At 38.9% G+C, this 18001-nt stretch overlaps 1 protein-coding gene across 1 annotated transcript in view; it reads right to left on the bottom strand.

Annotated features, from left to right (window-relative positions):
- The window catches only part of tspan9a (tetraspanin 9a), a 212769-nt gene that overhangs the window by 161198 nt on the left and 33570 nt on the right, over positions 1 to 18001 (bottom strand). Inside the window, exon 3 of the mRNA XM_028035394.1 lies at positions 1453 to 1510. The gene's annotated coding sequence lies outside the window, so the exon portion shown is untranslated. The remainder of the gene's footprint in view (positions 1 to 1452; positions 1511 to 18001) is intronic.

Below are 18001 nucleotides of genomic sequence, written 5' to 3'. Positions count from 1 at the left end.
ATCTGGTTTTATGTTCAGTGTTTCCTGATTGGTTATTGGCTGGTCAAAACAAAAACATTTTTTCAAAATAAAATACAATAAAAGACATAGAAGAATTATGTATAATGTAAAATGTATTACAGCTAAGCTGCTGCTTTATCCTTTATACCTAAAAAATAAATTCTGGACTTTTCCTTTGATGTGAGAGCACACTTATGTCCTGTATGTTATTGGAAACATTGTTGAAAAACCAATAAAGGTAATGTTGGGGAAAAAAAGAAATTTTTCTAGTTCGATTTTTGAAAAATCCCACAGCATGATGGGATCTATTTATACCACAGGCTAAGCATCTTTTTTTTTCTTTTCTTACGAAGCTAAAACCGTTGAAATGTTCAACTCTGTTCAGTTTTTCTTTGTGAAAAGCCAGAGCTGGTTGATCCAGACTCATTTCTCTCTCACACAGTGTGACAACACCTTTTATAAATGAAGATCAATCATAACAAAAAGTCTCTCCTATTGGTATAAAGCTACCAATATTATGCATCAAATTAAAGATTCTCCTTTCAAACATTCTGAAAAAAAAACCTTTATGGATTATTTTGGCACATATGGATTAATTATAGACACATTCATAGATGTGTGAATAGACAACAGACTTCCTGTTGCTCACAGAAACACTAAGTCCTGTGAATGATGTACAGATTCTTCAGGATGTTTTCCAGAAACAGGCAGGAAGATGAAAGTTTGTTTGACAGAAATGAGCGGTTTGTCCATCTTATGAATGCTCATTAACATAACTCACACCATAACTCTGCTGCGGATCCTGAGGTCACATAAGCGCATGGATCTGAGGAGGAAGACATCTGTAAACATCTTCATCCCTCTGTCTGAAACAACCATGACCAGCACCCTGCTGTGAAACCTGTACATTCACAAAGGGACTCCTGCACTTTTCCACTGCACAGCTTTGCAGGATTTCTCCTTTTCAGCCAACATTCCTTCATTTATAACCGTTTCACCATAAACGTCTCCGCCGCCTTCATCTCAAGCCACATACTATGTGTGGCTCAGCTAATTCCAGTTAGCTCCTTGAAGCTGTGCTCCTATTTAAAGCCTGACTACCATCAGGGACTCAGGTGGCTGTCAGTGTGGCACCTTTACTTTCACACAGTGACTCATTCTCACAGTCAGTCAAGGTTTTCCACCTTGTTGCATCTGTATCTTAATCATCTCTGCGCTCAGACTTGTTCCAAGTGTTGTAGGGATTTAATTAAAAGCATAGTGGAACTAAAGCATTTTCCCTTCTGAAGCGCCTTGTTAAATAAACAGAACAATGCGCCGCAGATATTAGGGGAAGAGTGCTACCAAATCCTCTTGGGCAATTAAAGACTCTCAGTTCCATTTTACCGCCATGTTAGCAGATCATCACAACATCTGGAGGCGAAATGTGGCAGGTGGAAGAAGAAATCTTACCTTTCCCTGGAGACGGAGGAGAAGCTGCCAGCACCTCAGACGTCAGCTGCTCCAAACTCTGTTAAAACAAACACATTCCGCTGTCTCAATTAAACATTTTACTTTTAACAACATTTACACATTTCTTAATGCAAGTATGGAATAAATCTTAGGGAGAGGTTACAATTGTGCTTTTCTTACCTATTTTTATGAATTATATATATTGATAAAATTGTTAGTACCCCCTGTTGATGAACCGTTTAGTTTAGTTTTTAAAATGATTCGGCTGAACCACAATTCAAAAACAATATTTGATTATTACATCTAATATTATTACTATTGTGGGCTTTTCATTCATTAACAGAGGGGAACCAACAGTTGTGTCCACATTTGTATAGTTTTATACACAGCATTGTGTCTGAACGGTGTTAACTCAGGGGAACCTTCAGCTGAACCTTGGAGGTTTTTTATATGATAAACTTAAAGGGAGCGCAGCTTGTTCTTATGTCATTAAACAAGAAGATTTGTCAACAAACAAAAGATGATTTTCTTTTTCTCCTTTTTTGTTTTTGAATGTTTCAGACACCAACAAGCAGTAAGATCATTCTGAGGTGGTGTGAGCAGGTTGTTCCTGATGAAGCATCCAGACATTATCAGTTCTTTTTAAGGTGATCGTTAACAACCTGACTGAATAAACACCATCAGGAAGCATCAGACCCGCCTTGAGTTGTCTTCAGATTTTGAGCGAGAGCGTTTTCTTCCAGGTTACTCAACTGTGTACGTTTCCAGATTAATCTGTCAACCGGTAAAAGGTGAAGCCTTTAGAGTTGACCTTGCGGTGTGCAGCAGGACACGGTGTAAAACTCAAACATGGCCGACATGTCAGGGTGAGAGCCAGCCTTGAAAGCAGACACACTTATCCTTTTCACACTGATGTAAACAGTACAAACATGGATTTTATTTTCAGCCTTTGTCAGAGATCAAAACATTCTCAAGAAAATAAAGAACACATGTGCTCCCAGCTGCAGAGCCAACAGGAAGACACACAGCATATCAAAGCGCCTGCTGCCCAGCATGAATGATGGTTCTCCATGAGCGTCTTCAGATGAGCCGGGTTGGAGATTTCTGCAGGCTGATTTAGTGCCTCAATCTCGCAGAAGAGGGGTCACTTTTCTGTCCACGCTTTGACTTATGAGGGCACGACTGCTATTTTCATTTCCATTTCAGTTTGAGGAATGATGGGAAAAGTTCCAGCCCATCTGTAAGCGCTGTTGCGCAAGCTCACGCAAGGACACAGATACTTTATTAATACCTTGTAGTAATGTGCTTTTGATATGTTTTCTGACATTTTCTATGATTATGACATATTAGCATATTAATACAAATCCCCAGAGGACATTTTGAGCTGGGAGGCATTTTCCTTTAAGAAAAACATGATGAGTCAGTCGAGTTAAATTCATACTGTATCAGTCATATTCAAATAACCAAATTACTACTTTTCAAAGCATCTCAGTAAAATAGAATACATTTCATTTTGGGGTTTTTATTTCAAAAAGGAGACTGATATTATATAGATTAATTCCACACACCAGGATTTCATAATTATCTTGATTCTGGCTCACAATCTTCAGTCTGCAGCCAAAACAATTCAGAGGCAAAAATATGATTATTAAATTGATTGAACATGCCAATTTATAGCTGTTTTTTTTCCTCTGATTGCAGCAATTTTTGTTTGCACTGTTTTTCTGAATTTTAATTTCTTTCATAAAGGACAGTGCATATTAATTAAGATGAATACATTAAGACAAATATGGCAGATTTAGCCATAGGGTTAAATTTCATCTGCAGTCCTCTGGCAGGCTGATGACTGCATTTGATTTTTTGTGTTTGCAACCCTCATATGTTTGCAGCACATTTGCAGCTTTCAGCCACACAGATCTGAAATCCTTTGCAAACCTTTCAGAAGCTGCCAGAATCTCTTCTGACGGCCTCAGAATCATCTCAGCATGATTTTTCCTCTCACGTCAGTCAGGAGCCCCAAAATAAACGTCTGAGGTTCAAACAGGACAAAACATCTTTCAATTCTGACGTTTTTCTTATAAACCTCATGTGATCTGCCTGTGTGTGATTTCTGTCATTTTAAGTGGTTTTATACATGTTTGTGTCTGATTATTCCTCCTCAACTGTATTTTTAAAATTAATATTATTCTTTTATTTTTATTATTTATATGCACTGCATTTTTTTGTATCAATAAATTAATATCTTTCCAAATATGTAAAAGAAAAACATATCAGCCATCGTCAGATGTCCTAATTTTTTCACACCTGTTGATCAGTCTCTTTTTTTTTTTAGGAATTGAATGAGTAAGATATATTAAAATTTCTGTTATTTAGACAGACCTGGATGTAAAAGAAAAAATAAGTTGATTTTCATAGGTTTACATTTTTTATATATATATTAAAAAAAATCCAAACTTCTAATCTGTTGCTCCTTTTCCCAGCCAACCCAGAAAGATTCAGCAATGAAATGAAAACAGTGAGGTCAGATGATGACAGAAAATCAAGATTATGAAGAGCAGAGAAATTATTTCTGACCAGCAGAGGAGAAAACCTGCCAACCTCAGAGCGGACGGAAAGCAGAACAAACCAAAGACAAGCAGCAAAAACAAGACAGTTTGTTCCTCCCATTTGCAAATTGAATTAATCAGGGCGCCATTGACGTTCTGTGTAACAAGACAAACATAATTAGATTACATCATTACTCCTCATCATTATACGCTTGCTTCCTTCTCTCTCCCCAGGGAACCATGAACAGCCAACTGGATCGGCAGCTCTGCACCGTGGCCACAGCGAAAGCAAGATGGCTGTCATCATTTATTTAACACAACGATTGAATGTGTGAGTGAGACAGAAGAAAGAAAGATGTAGTCTCTGATCATACAGAGGGTTTGTAACCGTCCTAAAGCTACAAATAGTGCAGTGTGGCCTGAGACGTAATCCCTCTCCGCTGTGAGCTATATTTACCATGTGTGGTCATTTCTGTGATCTGTGAGCTTGATGTTTGCCTGAGCAGCAGCCATGATGATGGCCAGTTATCTTCAGCTGCATGCGTGGCATTCTGGGATACGCAGGCAGAGAATTTCTCACAGTGTTGAGAAAGTTCACATCAAGCTTAAACATAATTCCTCAAGACTTGACCTTGGCATTCCTGCTGAAGTCTCATCATTGTCTGAGCAGAGACAAAATAATATACAAAAACAAACATTTACACTCAGAGGATTATTACAGGGCCTCATAATTTGGGTAAAATGTGTGGCTTTGCAATTAGGACTCCAGAAAAATAAATAACCTTGTTTTAATATGAAGGTAGAGAAAGGGACGAGATGTTGAAAAGCTGCTCCGGTGCTGTATGCTGTAATGGCCGATCATCTTTCTATTGGGAGGGAGAGCAGCCCTGCAGCTGCGGCGCTCAGAGCCTCCACAGCTGTGGCGAAGGGAGGAGGTGTCAGCCATGCTTGGCACTCATCGCCGAGTCAGCTGGGAACGGCTGGCTTCCCTTCACACGAGCGTTAGAACATATGATGCACTGCTACAGACGCATGGAGTACGGCGAGGCGCAGGGAAACTGTTTTAAAATCATCGGACTTTTTTAAATCAGGAAAACAGATTTGCAGCAAAAAAAGGCAAAATCCAATCTTTTCGATGGGATTTTTATAAATTAAAGAAATTGATATCAATGCTGCAATTTAAGATTCTTCTTGAGAGTTCTTGCAGTCTGTGGATAAATAATTCCACCCTTCGTTTAAGTCCCTGTACGTTATGTGAAGAACATGCTGCAGGGAGCGTTGCCATCCATTCCATACTCAATCTTCTTTTGCACAAATTGATAAATGGAGACATAAGCATGCTTAATCTCTGTTCCACGTGCAGCCTGGGTAGGGGGACAGTGAAATTGAAATGACAGGTCGTGGAACGAAGCACGTCCGGGGGAAATGGAGGCATCACTCCTTCGTTTATAGAACTGACAAGATATTGATCGCTCTTCCTCCAGGCCTTGAGATTGGGAGGAAACTTTTACCTCTCTGCGCGGCCTATCTGGGGGCTGCAGAGCTGCTGACGCTGATGAGGCGCCGCGGCCTGAAGGGGAATCTAAACGGCCGCCGTCTGTAAAAACTGCTCTCTGTATTCCTTCCCCATCTCTTCCTCTTTTCTCTTTTCATTCATAAAATCTCTGCAGCAAGCAGCATGTCGGTTCAGATCTCAAATACTTCTGTCTTTCCATCACATTTTTTCTCAGGCTCTATCCTCTCCATCATAATTACGGTCTAGCCATGGATTTTATTCTGCTGAAAGAGAGAAAAGCTCAGATTCAAAACTCTCGACAGATCGATGGTTGAGCTCAAACTCTTCCTCACTCTTCTGTCTGCATATATACACTACAGACCGACAGTCTCCTGCAGCTGTACTTTTTCACTGCATTGAACATTATAAGAAAAGACATAAGAGGAATTATGAAATCAATGCAGAAAAGCAGCCAACATTTACATTTCTTTTTAATTTAACCATCAGAGCTGTGAATAAGGTTTTGCTCCCTGCAGATTTCTTCTGTTTTTGTTTTGTGTCACACGTCCATGTTTTACATAATCAAGCTCATTTTAGAATCAGGCATAATGTGGTTTAAAACAAAAAGCAGTTTTCAAATGATAATTTACTAATTAAGGGAAATTAGAATGAGTGGTTTGGATAACTAAATGAAAAAATAGTTGCCTCCCTTGATTAATAAAGAATTATCTGATTAACCACATTTTCATAACAGCCTAGCTCAGTTTGACTAGCCACACAAGTAGGCTAAAATACATGAAACGGCAATGAATCCTTCTATCTATAGAGATGGAAAAAGGTATGATATTTATCAGTCTGGACATGGTTACATAGTTATTTTTACGGGTTTTGGACTCCAGAGAACGCAGTGAGAACGGTTGTAAAGTAATCAGGGAGCAGTGAGGAAACATTCCAGAGCGGCCGACCAACCAAGAGATTATCGTTGATTCATCCAGGAGAACAGCCAAGGCTCCATTCACACGGTCCGATTCAGATCAGATCTGTTCTACTTCCATATGCAAACTAAATCATAACCAATAGCTCTTCGAATGTCTGCAGTCTGAACGGTCATGTCACATTTTATCCGACTTTTACATCATTGACTTAAGACCTAAGACGTAATTCAGCAGCAGAAGAAGCCGAACGATAAATCTGGACATGAATAATTGCTGAAAATGATAATGAAATGATGAAAGCAGTCTGAGTCAGTGACAGCACCACAACCCAACCGCACCACTCCTCCACATCCAAACAGAACCGGGTCAGAAGCTGCAGTTCCACTGAAGGCCGTTGCTGTTAGTTGTTAAGGTTTTATCGGCTTCCTTCATCTGCTGACCGTGTTGTCACTCTCAGCAACGTCACAATCCATCCAGAGATGGCGGCCATCTTTACTGTGGTAAAGAGAGCGTAGAGGCGGCCATCTTTACTGTCGTAAGCAGAGCACTGCTGGGGGACGACTACGTTCTTCCTCTGCTCATGCAGGTTGTTTCGGGGTCGTAAACTGTTCGCATTTAACTAGTAGCATAAACAACCACACAAAAAAAGTCGGATTTCAGCAAAAAATCTGAAGTGATTATCAAAATCTCTGCAGGCTTCACTGCCTCAGTGAGGGTCAGAGGTCATGATTCAACAATAGACTGAGACTGGACAGAAATCGGATCCATTGGAGAGTTGTGACTCCCCCACTAATTATAGAAACAACCAGTAGCGGCTGGTGCTAAAAAAAACTGAGGGGGGCGCACACAAACAAACAAATGAAAAACAAACAAAACAAATCTTAAAAAATAGCACTATTTGAACATGAATTTTGCCCTCCTTTCCTTCTGCCCTGCAAATTTCTCAATTACATTCTTGTTAAAGTCAGTCATCTCTGTGACTAGTCTTTTCTCCATTGACAACATGGCCAATGCATTCAGCCTGTCCTGAGTCATTGAGTTTCTCAGAAAAGTCTTGATTCTTTTCAGAGTTGAAAAGCACCTTTCAGCTATGCTAAGTTTCCCCCAAAAACTTAGCTTCATTGCATTGTCTAGGTGGCTGCGGCTGTTTTCGTGCCGTTTGCATTTTTCTGAAAGATGTTTTAAGTTTCTTACCCCAGTTGTTGTCCACATTTCCTCCGTGCCAGAACTTTGAAATAGCAAACATGGAAAGCAGTAAAATGCATTGCTTAATGCAAACGTAACCGTGAATCGACCTAACGAACTGCAGCTGCGCTAATGAGTCGAATCGGGGATTGTCCAATCACACAATGTTTTAAAAAAAATGAGCCAGTACTGACGCTCTACCAGTAATGACACAACAGAATGGGTGTGTCCGGGACGCAGAGCGCTGCGCCCTGTGGAAAACCTTAAACAACCAATTAAAAGTCAGCCTCAGATCACCTGCTTGCCAAAAGTTGATGCGCCTACATACACACTCATTAGGACGGCGCCCTGCACATGGGAAGTGTGCACAATGTGAGCAATTAGAATTATGTATTTACTATTTTAATAAATTCTAACATGTCTATTGGACACACAGTATGAATAAATACATTTCTAAGTATTTTGCAGTTCAGAATAGAAATCATTTATTATCTAAACAATTTAAAGGGGGCGGCGCCCAAGCGCCCCCTACTGGCCAGCCGCCACCATTTATCAGGCTGAGGGAATCAATGGTTTGGACAGATTCTTTTTTCCATATCAGCCAAAGAAAACTGCGGCTATTTTTGTCTGATATCAAAATTTGGTAAATGATTTTAAACATTTTAAGAGCGACCAAAAGAAAAAATGATGGCCTAATACTTTCTCACTTCACTATTCAAGCAGAATGGATGCTTTAGCAAACACACAACTGGAAAAATGTAATGAGATTATTTTCCTGTTCACCTTTGACTCTGATATTGAAATTTAAATGAGAAAACATGCAGCTTTTTGTTCCAACTTTGGTCCAGCAAACTATAAAACTTCAAGGCAGAATCTGCATGAAGGAGCTGTAGGTAGTTATTGGAATGAATTTCTGTGTAATTCAAGACTGTAGGAGTCTTGCCTGAGCTCTTATAGCAGCGTTATGGGAGTCGAAGTTAAACTGGGAGGCTGTGGGGGGCGACCAGCCAGTGGCAGGGAGCCAGCCACGTGCCATTGCTGACTGCAGAGATGCATGCCTAGAGGTTAAATTTTAAACAGCAGGACAGAATTCAGAGAATATTTTAAGTGTCTGAATTAAGCAAATATAGCTGTTGACAGAATTACAGTAAAGTAATCAACAAATTAAATCCTTGCTTTAAGTAAAAACTGTGGCCTTTGAGTTCCAGTGTCCTCCAGCTTTTGGATGAATCTCTGCTTTAATGAATGGTTAATCGCCATGGCAATAGAGGAGACAGGATCCTAAATGTCCCCAGAGATAGAGTTAACTGGGACATAATCACAATGCAGATCTCATAAATTAGATAGAAACATTACAGCATACACATTCCATTGATTTCAATAAAGTATCAGAGCGTGACTCGGAACAGAACCAAAAACAAATGTCTCTGCATGCGACCCTGCACCGTCGCAGGCTTCCCATAAACACACGTGATAGAAAACGACCCTGAGGTCAGCTGTGTGTTGATGAGGAAGAGTTATGCCCACTCTGCTCCACCCAATGAAGCTCACTGTCAGCTCACACACCATCACTCATCTGCGAGAGTCGTGCTGTTAAACGCTAAACATCATGGGAGAGCAAATCACCACAACGGCCACGCCACTTCACCATCAAAGCAACCACCGTAAACTGGATCATAAACTGGCCTCGCATCAATCTCCAGTCACTCCAAAATGAACATAAAATTGGTGGTGAGAGGGTTGTTTTTCTCTGCATATAGGGAGTGTGTGAGCATAGAAGGCATTTTATTGATGTGCCCATCCATATTTGTATATTTAATATAAAAATATATGATTAATCCTTAACTGAAAATCAATCTACCCAGATGGATAACTGATCACAACTATTTACCACCTCTATTTATGACATGCAGTGGAAGTTACTGTTACCTGTAAAGTTAGCTGTGCTAATCCTAAAGCACTAAATATAACATTAGTTCTGCTAACGCAAAGTAATAATATCAACATAGTTCTTTTTGGAAGCTAATGCTAAAGCGCTAATTTCAACCATGTTCACACCTACCATGCTGCAATGACAACATGTGACACATGACCCTCGATAGGCCTAAATTTATTACCACTGGTCAACAAGGTTGTTTTTCAGGAAGTGATTCTTTAGACTTTTCATTTCACTCTTGGTTTCAGTTTTATAGCTGTTGAGTTTGAATTTTATAGTTGTTGAGTTTGAATTTTATAGTTGTTGAATTTTTGCATAAATTTGTTCAACACCTCTAGTTGTTTGTTCATGAAAGTGTTGAATTTTTTTTTGCATACCTCATTTGCTCATTTCTTCTATACTTGCCACTTGCTCAAAGTTTCTTTAAAAAAAGTGGGAGAAAACAGAACTGCTGTGTAAATAAACTTCAAATTAAGAGCATGAATATAAATGTCTAACTTAAAAAATTCTTAGCAGTCAATAACAAAAACTTCCCCGCAGATGTTAAACTGACAAATAAATTAGTGCTTTAGAATTTAGGTGGACACAGAAACTGCTCAAAAAATACGCAAAACAGCAAATGATGTAATATATATATATATATATATATATATATATATATATATATACACACACATATACTGTATATGTACAGTATATATACTGTATATACCTTATTTATATAGGTATATACGTATATAGTATTGCAGTCGTTATTTTCTCACACATATCATTTTAAACCTAACATCTTATTTTCCAGGAAGCTGATCTAAGCTCAAATGATCCCCAACTCGTCTGTAGTTTAGCTACGATTCTCCAGTTTTACAGAAGATGCATCCTCACTTCTCCAGGCTGGGGTCAAGTAATTAAAACTTTTAAAACTGTTAATTATGCTTCCAACAATATTACCTCACGGTATCACTAAATTGTTTCCTGACAGTTATTTCTCCTTGTTTTCAATCTCCATTTTCCACTTTGGTGGCTGTTTATGTGTGGGAGGTAAATAAACAGATGGACTCTGAGGAGGAACGGAGAATGCAAAGCAAATGCAAAATAATGCACTGCAATATTTAAATTATACAAGTGAAAAGGCAAGAATTAATTTCAACAAGAAATTTTGCCCTTAAACAAGATAATGTCTAAATTCACCAAAGCTGTTTATTTTATTAGGAAGGTTCACATGCCAGAGAAACACATTCTTTACTCATATGCCCATGATTCATTAATTATGCAATATTACAACTGCGTGCCATTGAAGGGGTCCTTGTATAAAAGTATGCACACATATTCTAATTGAAAACCTGGGAACCCAGAAGGGAGAACCGCCAGCCTTCAAGACTGCTGATGACAAGAAACTAACAATTTATCCCTGACAGCCTGCCTGTGGCAACAGATGATGATCAAAAACCTTCTGTCTTCTACCACCATCCCACTGCCAGGTTTTCAGTGTCAAATGCCAAATGCCTACGCAGTTTCAGTTGGCACTGCAGATGCTTTGTATTTATTCTCACATATTTACAGCCAACAGCAAAACACCCAACATCCAGTAATATTATAAACCTTATATCCACCCACTATACCAACAGTAACGTCACAGTATTTTAATTCCCCTTGGCTGAGGAACTGGAGGTTAGATCCTCTGCCTCATAGTTTAACGGTTTAGAAACGTCTGAAGCTGCAGCTTAACGCCACAGTGACGAAGCAAAAACACATCCACCAGTTCACCACTGGTTCATCACTGGTTCATCCACTGGTTCATCCACTGGTTCATTCACTGGTTCACCACTGGTTCATTCACCGGTTCATCCACCGGTTCACCACTGGTTCATTCACCGTCATCAGAAAAAATATATTTCTATTTTATATACACAGCAGATATTAGTCCCATTATCTTTGAACTGACTGAACTTCTTCAGTACTTTTCTAGTCTTACGATCATTAAACTGATCTCTACACCACCTTCAGCTTCATTCACAACGAACATGCAGATCAGTAGGAAACTTGGGTTCAACTTCCTTCTCCTACATTTCTTCTGTCTTCAATAACTGGCCTCCATTAGAACATGGCAGCTAACTGAGTATAGCTGCCATGTTATACTCATTTCAGAAATGAATCAGGGATTTTGTCTTGGGAGTTTATTTTATAGATCTGAAGAATCGTTTCATCTCTAGATATGAGGGTTTTTTTTTTACAGCAGGTGATTCACAAAACACACGCAGGTTTAGGTAATAAGGTTTGGAACAGTCAACATTGGTTCATTCAGCTGTTATTTTTATCATTTTGGCCTTAAAGACCGGAGTCAGGCAGTATTTCAGTAAGTGTTATGAAGTAGTTTGCTGTTTCCTTCAAGTTCAGCAGGGCAGAGAAAGAGTTGGTCCTTCGTTTTGCAAAACAAACTCCTCCTTGCCAGAACTCCTTGAGGCCACTGCAAGGCATGGTTCAAAGGCGCAAAAACAGCTTTAGAGTTTCCAGGGAGCAAGGAGAACAGACTGTCACCACAGCCAGCAGATAACACTCCTGATTTTCAGTCATCTCAAGGGGTTTGAATTGGATCCAGGTTGGTTGTCCGTGGTATAAGTGTGTGCATGTGTGTGGGCGTGTGTAGGGGTGTGTGTGTGTGTCTTTGTGTCTCGGTTGTCCAACATGAATACATTTTGCCGTTCTCAGCCAAAGTATTCCAGGTTGGCCTCTAACTGCTGATCCGCTGCCCTCGTCATGGAGGAATTTCCACCCTGATCCAGCATCCAATCAGAAGCATCTGCAGCATCCACTCTGTCAAAAATAATCCATCTCCTGCAAACACACCCAGACCTGCTACAGCATCTGTCAGGACAGCACCGATGCCAAGGAAGTGTGCAGCTGTGCACCTGTCAACCCACACGCAAATATTTTTGGAGGCACATCCACCAGAGATACAGAAGGAGCCGCTGGCTGAGTCCGACTGGAGGTTCAGGTGGAGGAGCGGCGGCAAAGGCACAACCTGACCAGTCCATGTTCACAGAAAAAGTTTTCTGCAAGTTGAAACTTCAAACGTTGCCTGATATTAGGAAAAAGTTTTATCTTTGAGTTGCAACTGATTTCATTTCAATTTGAAGGAGCTGACATGCTGACAATTTCTTAATTAAACGAATAAAATGCTTTGATGTGAAGCCACAAGACAAGATAATGTATCCTGCTCCTCCTCCACAGAACACACAGAGATTCTCCCTCATCTATTCTGACATGCTGAAAGAATAAGTGGAAACAAGATGAAGAGGGAATTACAAACTACATGCCCAACTTCAACAAAAGATGTAACATTAAGACTGAAACCTCCTCAGGTCCTTCTCCAAAAAGCCCATCAGCCTTAAGTAATGCTGTAGTGGATATATGGTTGATAAAAACCTCTATTATTTTATTTCTGTTCCACGCTTGTGAATTGATGTAATAGACAAGCTGGTTGCAGTCTCTGGGAATTAAAGTGGGGTTTGGGGATGGAGGATGGGGATGTGATAAGTGCGGACAGGGAACAGCGAGCAGCAGATGAAATATGTGCTTGGAAAACATAATTAGCAAAAAATGGATGTCATATAAAAGTCTGTCCCATTGCAGTGCGCAGGACAATTCTCTACTACAGAATGCCAAACACACATCCAGCAGGACAAAGCAAGCCGGCTCTTTTTTCTTCCTTATGCATCGTACATGTGGAGAGGAGATTACTGCAGACTGGCTATAGAAAGACCTTTAACTCTGTTCTGCAGAAAGCACTACAGGGCATGGACTAAATGTTTAGAGAGGGCAACTCAAAGTGATCACAAGTTGACCCAGTGTGCCTCCTTTCTATAGAGCGGTTCTGTTTCTGAAGAGATGAAAGAGCTACTTTCCACTGAAACTCCAGAGCTACTTCCATTTTACATACCCTTCAAAATGAGCCGCACTGCAACATTTCCACTGCTGCAAACCTTGTTTGCTCTTCGAAAAATACTGTTTGGATTCTCTGAAGAGATGTAATGGCAAGTTTCTTCTAAATCAATGAAGTGTTCTATCAAAGATGATGACCCTGTTAAGTGTTAGAAGCCATGTAGCTGTCGCATTTAGAAAGGAGAGAATTTAGTTTGTGTTACAGGATGTCAAGTGCTGGGGAGACATTTTTATTTACCATGTGAAGGAAATAAAGAAGCTGCCAAATTGTTGTGTGTGTTTATACAATAAAAGGCCACAGGCTCAATTTATGTGATTAAATTTGGTGCAACAAATTTCTGTTTAATGTAATTACAATGTAATGTACTAGATTCAGGCAAAATATAGACAGCAATTAAGTCCAATTTAGGGCCGGGACTGTAACTCATTAATTTCAATTAATTAATTAGATTTTAGCGCGTTAAAATGATTAAAAGTATATATTTAAAGAACATACTTTTTAAAAAATTATATACAATAGCTACATTGAGCTAGAAGCTTTCTATTTGTGTTTCTCTCAACTCTAAACATGTTGACATCTCCTCTAAATGTGCTTGTAACTGTCTATTTCAATAATTTATGCACCAAATATACCTTAATATGCATTAATACTCACAGTGGAAAAGTCTTTGAAAAAACTCTTGTTCTTCAATATATAAAGTTTTGGTTCTAGAATGAGGTGATTTTTCAGCCGCATTAAAATTAATGTATTCCGCAAACAGCAATGGAAACACTTCTTTCGCACCACAAGTCGAAAGAAGTCATGTGATCAACAACAGGATGTTACTACTGGCTGAAATGACAAAGAGGTCAACAGGAAGTAGTAGGAAGAGGATTTTTAGCCACTTATTGTGTGAACAAACTTATTCATGTTTGATTTTAGTTGCATTTCTTTTTTAATGGAAATACCACAATTGCAAAAATGTGTTCATTCGACTTTAGCCAAATATGAATGAAGGTTTATATCAATGAAGATTTGCACAAATCTGTAATGGAAATGCAGCTACTGTTGCAAATTTTGCCATGTCGACAAAACCTGATAACAGCGTGAAAAATCAAACTCCCACGATCCTTTTGATGAGATTAAAGATCCGGTTGAAACCTCCATGGTTCCACACTTTGTCAAAGTCTTCTTTTCCAACATTCATTTTTTTATTTAATTTCAATGCAAATAGAAATAATTTGAAAGTCAGATGTAATCAGTAAGAACTTGAATTAATATGAAAGTTTCCCAACGTTCTTTGCACTCACCTGGTGTTTTATTTGTTTGCTCTACCGTTCTTTTCATTATACTCTGATGCATCCTAAGAAACTTTATTTACTCTGCATGACCACCTATGTGGCTTTATTCTTGAGATTCAGTGTTTTCCAAACACCAGTGAATTCGCCAAGATGTCAAGAAGGAAAGTTATGAAATCTCCATTAATCTTTCAAATAGCAGCTATTTAAAGGAAATGAGGCTAAATTTCCAGTCAGACTGGCTGTTTGGTATCAGGTTAATCAGGTTTTCCTCTTTCTTGTGATTACAACTCATTAGGGTTTAATGAGTTAATGATCACCTCATTTGCAGCAGCTTTACATGGATCCGAATTGTGGACAAACAGTGAAGACAATGGAGACTGAAACCTCCCGACACAGATGTGAAAACATCAGATAAGCAGCGGTTCTGAATCCAAGCCAAACAACATGGCAGCTAATTTACAGCAAAGCAGGTTTACTGTCAAATTTGGCTTATTATGTGAACATAAAACAAGCTGAACCGGTGTGGTGGGTAATAAAGGCACACCTTGTTATCTACGCTGCTGCTCGTTTGTGAGCCCACACTAATTTGCACAGGTCATCGCTGCAATTAGCCGACAGTGTTTGTGTTCAAAGACAGCAAAGCCCAAAGTGAAGTGAAGAATTTCTACATGATGCAGCTTTATTTTATTGGGATTTTACATTTTACCCATCACAGAATTGTGGTTTTGCAAATAAAAATCTGAAAAGTGTGAAATACATTTGTATTCAGTCCCTGATTCAATACTTTCTACAACCACATTTAGCTGTCAATACAACTGGAAGCTTTTATCGCTTTGCAAATCAGGAGAGCAGAGTTTTTTTTCCCCTTTTTCTATGTCAAGTGGCTCAAGCTCAGGCTGATTGAGGGCGGAAAGCCTCATCTTATGCTCATGAACATGATCTTAAAGTCTTGCCACTGATTCTCAACCCAATCCTGGAGTCAGCTCTGGACTTTGATTGGGCCACCTCAACACTACAGCAGCAGCAACAACAGGCAAATAGATACTAATTATTTTAGAAAAGGCACAAAGTGACATTCCATAGCACAATAAAGTAAATATGTTGAAATCAGTTATTATAAAAAAATTGTGCATATAAAAATAAATAAAAATTTGACTTTGCAATTTGATGCCTTGAATCTGGCCTCTGTCTCTTTAAGAAGCTGCTACCTTTTCCAACACTCCACCATCAGCTTGTCATCACAACAATGCTCCTCCATGATGCCTTTTACAACTGTTCTTTGGTGCGTTGGACTGAGAAGTAGTTAGTATGAAAAGCTCAGAAAACACAGTTTCCACAGGTGTTTGCTAATTGTTGCTGTCACTAGTCTGGAGGAGTTTTGGGGAGGCTTTGCTCTGTGAGGCGGGAGTTTGGCAGCTGAAAGCAGCTTTGTGGATATAGGCGGTGCTTCGTTGGAACAAGCGTTTAGGCACCACCAAATGTCTTTAACTGTAGCTCTACTCAGAGATATGATTCAAATGCTAAACTTGTTAGCAATGTACTGATTAATGGCCCCAATAAACTGCTGTAGGTGATAACAACGCATTCTAATTAGTTCATATGAAGGCCAAAGTGACCAAACATCACAGCAAAGTGTGTTATAAATACGCCAGTAAAGAAGGAAAAGAAACATTTGCAGCCCCAGTTGTGAAGTTTGGTTGGTTGTCATACTGTTGGACTCAGTGGGTTTTTTCTGCATATCGTTTGTTAGGCTATAGCAACGAAGCAGGAAGTAGGGAAGTTTTTAAATCAGGTCATGTTCATGAACGCCACCAGACCAACATGACATCTTCAGAGTATTTCAGAGTGGAGAACAGGATGTTCTTTGGATGCCCGGTTTAAAATAAACCGATAACAGGAGCTGCTCTGAAATTTGCTTGACATGTAAAATGATGCTTCGGATGTTCAGAAAAAAGCCTAGAGGATATTTTTTGTTTAGTTTTTCCATTTCCTTTACTTTTTACATCTCTAATAAAGGATGGTTCGAGTGTTTTGTCATTTGTAGACGGAAATACACTTTCCATCTCTTTACAGTCATATTTGAGTCGAAATAATTTCCCCCAAAAAGCGCTGGAAGGAAACATTGAAATAAACCCACTTCATAATAATATCTCATCGGAGTGACTTCAGTCATCATACTCCTATATTACAAAATTAGTCATAATGTTTATTCTAAATTATAGCTTTAATATATATACATAGCTATAGAGATATGTACATTCTGTTGAAATGTATAAAAAAATAGATCCTTCCATCCTACAGAAAGATGTATTAGTTGAGAACATTTTTCACCTTTTTGATGGTTAATTTGTAAAATATAAAATAAATAAAAATAAAAAAAATAATTAATTAAATTTTTTTAAAAAGCTGGTTGAATAAGTCAAACTCAGCTTAATTGTCATTTTGCCAGAAATCTGCAGGGATTTGTAGGTGAGTTGGGGTTTAAAGATGATCTTTGTCAGAGTAAATAAACCCAAGTCAACTTTTCTTTGCAGATAAACTGTAGAAATTTGTTATACATTTAAATTCCTGAGCAACTTGTGACCTTTTAGTGTAAATATTTTGAATTCTGAAACATTTTGCCTTAAACTTTCTCAGTGCTGCCCTCTTTGGGTTTGAGGGTGACAACTGAAGTTGAATTTTCCTGTTGTTTCACATGAACCAACAGCCCTCTGTTCAGGTATAAAGCAATCTCCCTCAAACACACGCCCCCTGGTGGTGAGTCAGGAGTTGATAGAGCATTTCTCAGCTTTGCACATGTGAGATTTGATTCAATGCCCTTTTTTGAAAATAAGTAAATAAATAAAAACATTACTGTAGGTTTAAAAGTTGCTAAATATAGCTAAAAAGATGCCAAGTTGGCAACTCTGCTTTCCCTCGTCTTGGCCACACCCCTCCGCTAATTCCCAGACTTGACCACGCCCCTCGCTGTCTCTTGGCTCCACCTACTTCGGTGGAATTTTTCTAAATTTGTCAGGGTCAGGTTTATGTTTTGCCATTGTAACTATTCATTTGATAAGCATCTTTTAATTCAGTTTAAGCATCCAGTCTTCATGAGTTTACACCTCCGAACAAATAAAGGAAATCTGATTAACTTTTAATGCTCAATTAGTTTGATTTGTTTGTTTTTTGGTTGAAAATGTACAGCATCTGTGTCCCATTAAAGGATTAAAGGTGGAAAAAGATTTATCCA

The sequence above is a fragment of the Xiphophorus couchianus genome, chromosome 2 (genome assembly GCF_001444195.1).
Source record: "Xiphophorus couchianus chromosome 2, X_couchianus-1.0, whole genome shotgun sequence".
In the NCBI taxonomy this organism is placed as follows: domain Eukaryota; kingdom Metazoa; phylum Chordata; class Actinopteri; order Cyprinodontiformes; family Poeciliidae; genus Xiphophorus; species Xiphophorus couchianus.
The sequence above is the reverse complement of the archived record's forward strand: the minus strand, read 5'-3'. Positions and strand labels throughout refer to the sequence as shown.